Source organism: Pteronotus mesoamericanus, unplaced genomic scaffold (genome assembly GCF_021234165.1).
Source record: "Pteronotus mesoamericanus isolate MK-2021 breed Mesoamerican mustached bat unplaced genomic scaffold, CSHL_Meso_final scaffold_174, whole genome shotgun sequence".
In the NCBI taxonomy this organism is placed as follows: domain Eukaryota; kingdom Metazoa; phylum Chordata; class Mammalia; order Chiroptera; family Mormoopidae; genus Pteronotus; species Pteronotus mesoamericanus.
This window is the reverse complement of record NW_026555309.1, coordinates 22,577,476-22,583,483: the sequence shown is the minus strand read 5'-3', so window position 1 is coordinate 22,583,483 and position 6,008 is coordinate 22,577,476.

Below are 6,008 nucleotides of genomic sequence, written 5' to 3'. Positions count from 1 at the left end.
ATTTGTGTCCACTCACCCACATTCTATGGCCTGAAGTGGCTTAGTCCTTGTTTATTCACAGATAAATTTCTTCATGGAGATTTCTTAACATGCCAAACCGGTAAAATTGAAGACACATCATTACACTCCCATGGCATTCTATGCTGACACTTGTCATATCACCCCAAACATTTCAGGGCACCTAAAAATAAGTCTACTATATTCTGAGTTTTCCTAACTCTATTTTAGATTCCTTGATGTCAGAGCTGGAACTTAGTCATTTATCTACTCCCAGCACAAACACAGCATGCAGCGTATAATTGACAACAACATAAGTATGCTGAATGAGTGACTAGTCCTTACATTGTCCAAAGAATAAAAACACTATCACAAAAGGTAGTCCCTTGTGTCTAAAAATGGTAATAACACAGCACTTTAAAAATTCACTCCATCAACACTCACCTCTACCTCAAAATTCAGTTCTCTCTTTAAAATATAATCCTAATAAATAAAATAAAATCTTCACCATAATATTAATGAAATTTTAAATGCCTGTTGAGCAACATTTTCCAAAGCCAATGGAAAGCATGGGTTTTCATGACTGCCTGCAGATTTGCTGCACAATTTAGTAAGGTGAGACCCTGTCATTGGCCGACCGCAGCCCCTCTGTCCCTGCCCCATGCAAAAACAGTGTGTCGCTGCTTTGGGTGTTCTCTCAGGCTACAGTGAGACACGTGTGGGCCCTGAGCCAACCATGTGCTGCTGGTGCATCAGAGTGCAGAGAGCAAAGAGCAGAAGCAGCATTATTTTACATTGACATTCTGTGCTTTTGAAGGCAGCCTTGGTCTGGAGCCAAGCTCACACTGGGGTTCTTCCGAAGACATTATCCAACACTTAAAATCTTTCCTTACTTAACTTTCTCCTTCTTCCTAAAACTAGTTTAACTACCTGAATCTGACCCGTTTCCTGCCCTGGCCTTTGGATATTTTATCAGTTAATTCCAAGAGAACGTGCACTGTATCCTACAAGCTAAGGGAGACTGCAGCTAATTAAGGGGGAATTCACTGGAATTTGGCAGGAATAACAAGAACAGAGCCAGCAATGAGATCCCCAGTGGCAGAGATCAGAGACCAAGATTTACAAGGAACTACCTATAGCTATAGTCAAATCTCAGCGCTGGTTCCTTAAGATCAAAGATTACCTGATCCAAGGGGGAATTCACTGGATAGGTATCAGAAGCAGAGATAGGAAGAAGAGACCTGTCAGAATCAGAAGAAGAGGGGCATTTCAGGAATTGAGTCATTCCCAGTAATGTGTGGGAATAGAGTCATAACAGCAACACCACTGTCGGATTCTGAAACGCATGCTCATTGGGCAAATACCCTGAATCTCCAGAGGTGTGGGTGAATATCAAAGCTCAGGTATGTACATAAACACTTTGCTCAAGCCCTGCCGTGTAGGATGTCCTTACTGTTCATTCTATTATCATTATCTCATTTGACCCCACAAGGTCATTGGCCACGTTTTCCCCCTGAGGTTTATCTTAATTGGTTCAACATTTCCCTATCGAAGAAGCTTTGCAAACTCTTCAAACCCTGCAACTTCATCATGCTCATCTTCCTTGTGAATTTTTTAAAGATGCTGATGGATTGTTGTCACTTTTTTCTAAGGAATTTCACTGTGAACCTTTCTCTATGCAGAGAATTTTCTGGTAGACTCAGCCTTTCTCCAGTATACTGAAATAATACCACTGTGATTTTAAAATATGGTCCTCATTGTACGGTGACTCTGCTTGGCTTTGTTTTGATGATAAGTTCCTGTACCCTCCCTAGATACACCTTCTAGATGACCTCAACGGGCCTCTCCTCCTCCACTTAACTTTAACTCTTGGAATTCCAGCACTGAGTCTCCTCACACTCTGAACAGACTTGGAATATGGTATCTTGTCAGAAGCTTAATGATCTTCTCAAATATTATTTCTTAAATTGCTAAATATTCAGAATGAATCAGTTCCAACATTTTTGTACTAACATGCTGATGCAATGGTAGTTAGGCATTGTTTTCTCCAAACATACACCAAAAATCGCACACAAAATATCTTATTAACATATCCATTAAAACAAAAAGATATGTTTATAGTATGTATAATCTTACTAAAAATAAATGGCCTATCATAAGGAACACATAAAGGAATGAAACACCCTTTAAAATTTTGTCATCCTTGCACAAAAGATACATACATACATGCATTTCAGAGAAGCTTTGAAGAGATCCACAAGAGAAATTTTGTTCATTTTTGTCGTGCCTGTATTTTGAATTTCAAATAATTGATTTTGCATACAAATGCAGGATCAACAAGTTTAAAATACACTCCATGCCACATATATTGTCACTCAATAATATTCAACATAAATTTAGCAACACTGAAGGCTTCCGATGCATAACTGCATTAATACTTTACCAGACTGATAGCCCTTTTAAAAAAAATAGTTATAATATTTGGAGAGTTGTAAAATTGAAATCTGAATTCCCATAAGAGTATGAATTTCTTTGTTACTTTTCCTTTATCTGTCTCAAATTTTTGCTGTTATTGTTCTGCACGACACGTACAGGAAGGAGCACAGGGTGTCTGCCAGCGTGGACAGCCCACGGCTACTGGAAACAGCAGCAGAGTATCCGGATAATCAGGACTGAGATCTAGTCCTGCTAAGTGATCGTTCTTTTATCGCTAAAACTTATTCTTAGTAGTAAACAGTTATACTCACTCCTTAAAAGAAAAAAGCTAGGGAGAATTTGGAGTTCAGAGATGGACTCTTTAAGGTTCTTAAATTTAGGGTTACAAATTTCATAGCATTATATGGATGAAGTCATAATTGCTTGCAATTCAAATGTTGAAAAAAGCTGACGAAAATGAATTGGCTATTAAACATGGAAAAAAGAGAATAAGGAAGATGCAGGCGCAAAAGGTTATACTTACTTCATGAATTTAAAAAATCTTTGCAGTTGCTAGTGACATTTGTTTCCAAAGAGCAATCCAATATCTGATTTCTGCATGTGTGGTTGGACTGTCTTTTATTGCTGTTTCTCAACGGCCCATAGTTACCCTTCCTGGTATTGAATGGTTCTGCAGTGTTTTCAGTGTATTTCCTCTACATCCCTTATTTGCATTCACTTCACTTAATTTTACATATACAGTAAATGCTTAGAGCTCTCATTACACTGCTCTCGTAAGAGCCGTTAAGAACTCTACTCTTTTTAAGATAATTTTTATACTAATCTTGTTAAAGCTATGAAATTTGAGCCTGTAAGTCCCAATTTGGTCACTTACCAGCTTTGTAAACATGAACAAACCATTGATCTCTTTGAATCTCAGTTTCTTCATCTATAAAATGGGAATCATAAAATGGCATCTCCTTTACTTATCCAACTTTCCCAGTAACTAGCTAGTGATTTGGGCACATGACTTAACCTCTCTGTGCCTCCATGTCAAATAAGAATAATAATACTACCCACCTCATGAGGCTGTTTACGGAGTAAATGAGATAATACCTGCTAAATATATAAAACAGATACATGGTGGTCAGTCAAAAAATAGCAACTCTTGTTATTGCTGAAAAGATAAAATGAACTAGTGTGTGCAGAATGACAGACTGGGAAGAGGTAGGGCTTCAGAGCTCAACAAACTTGGGTTCAGTCATGTCCAGCCACTTATTGGCTGTGACATCTTACATAAAATACTTCACTTCTCTAAGCCTTAGTTACCTCAGTTGTAAAATGCAAAATTATGAATATTAACAACAGCATGCATGAGCATCCAAAAAACAGTGACTATTGAGTATTAAATGAAAGTAGCTTACAAAACCAAATCATTACATGAATAGTACTTATTAGAGGTTAACAGTCAGAGATATGTGAAGTTCCTAACTAAAGCCTTACCAGGAAGAGCAAGAAACAAGCATATGCAAAAGAAACAGGAAGACCAGCAACAATAGTAAAATCACACAAACCTATGACCATAACAGAATAATGAGTATGTCAGCAAAATTCACAAAATGGCGAGGTCATCAGACTCACAGACTCAATAGCTACTTGGTAGGCTGGCCAAATAGCTATTGGTAAGTTATACATAGATCTGTCACTTAGAAAATCAGACTTAGTCAGTGGGTGGCCCTCACCATGTTCATAACATATATTCTCTATCCAGAACTAAAAAGGGACAGATCGTGTACGTATAGCATAATGTAATTCCCAAGTCAGGGTGGTAACTTCTTGTTGGCCAGGTCTGACATGCTAGGCTAGATTGAGGATTATGTGGGAAGATATCCAGTCCTATTTGCTCAAGTAAAGTTGGTAGAAGTAGAATCTTATTTTAGTAATGACACATCCGTCAGTCCATGACAGAATTCATGGTGACCAGAAAACTACTCATAATCATTACCACTGTCGTTATTATTAAAATCCAATGTCTAGTATTTATTATCACATGACATTTTTCTAAAACTGTTCTTATATTTTAAAAACAGGGAGTAGGAAAAATACAAAAATACAAATTTTATTCAATTTGTTGAATAAAAATAAACATAGAAGGCCCTTTTGTTCTATTACATGTGGTATATAACTTATTTAATGTTTTAAGGTAGTGTGGGGAGAAATGAAGCAAAGTATTATAACTATTAGGCAAGTATATTCATCATATATAGCTAGAATGTCAATGACTATAGCTGTCATGTCCTAAGTTGCTCTATTTTTATTTGATGGGTTACCTTGGTTTCTGATTCTGAGACAAACCCTATTCCTGTATATCAGGACAATAAAACTTTCTAGGTAAGTAGGTAATTGACTCAACATTAAGTTTAGTTAAGTATCTAATTAACTCAACATTAATTTGGGGTGGGTGAACTCCTTGCTCCCCATTGCTGTTTCTATACCATTTCCCCCCCTCCTTTATTTCATTTCCCCCCAACTTTGATTCTTATTTCTTCAGACTGTTCCACTGTGATGGTTAACTTGGTAAATATGGTTGACCGATAATGATTAATTTGGATAATTTAGACTATACCATTATGATGTGTCAACTTGGCTAGGCCATAGTATCCAGATATTTGGTCGAACACCAGTCTAGATGTTGCTGTGAAGGTATTTTTTAGATGAGGTTAACATTTAAATCAGTAGACTTTTAGTGAAGCAGATTACCCTCTCTAATATGGATGGGCCTTATTCAATCAGTTGAAGGCCTAAGAAATATGATGAGGTTGCTCCTGGAAGAGGGAATTCTGCCTTTGGATTCAAACCGCAATATCGACTCTCCCTGGGTCTCCAGTTGGCCAGCCTGCCCTGCAGAGATTAGACATTTGCACACACCACCCCCGACAATCAGACTTAGTCAACTTCTTATTGGTAAAATTTCATATATTTGTTCTGTTTCTTTAGAGATCTGTAACCGATGTGCCCAGCTTGAGGTAACATAATTAGGGCACATTTAGTTTTGTTTAAAACCAACAAATTCAGATTTACATTTTGATGTATCTCGATAATGCATTTCCTTCCTCAAAAGAAGTTCTCTCCCCCATATTTCTCAATTGGAGTTTCGTCAAAAACTCCAATTGGCTGAAATATTGAGTCCTCCCTCAGCCTCATCTGATGGTTTTTCTTCCCATTTTACTGAGAAAATAGAAGCAACCTGTCTACTGTTGGTCCATATCCTCTGCCTTCATCCCAGTGTACCCCTGCCTGAAATCAACCCCTTTGCTTATCCACCAATCCCATCCCTTCTCACCGGCTCCAGACACTCTCGCCCTCTCTCTTGCCTCAAGTCCCCCTCTCTTTTGACTCAATGGGAACAGCATACAAATATACTGTCATTTCTTCCGTCTTAATAAACAAGTTTTCAAGAAACTGTTTAATTACACATCCCCTTTCAGTTAACATCTAAATTCTCGGTTCCCCTTCATAACAAAGTGCCTGGAAAGAGTTGCCTGAACTTGCTGTCTTCAATTCCTTTCCTTCTCTTCTTTTTTGATCCACTCCCT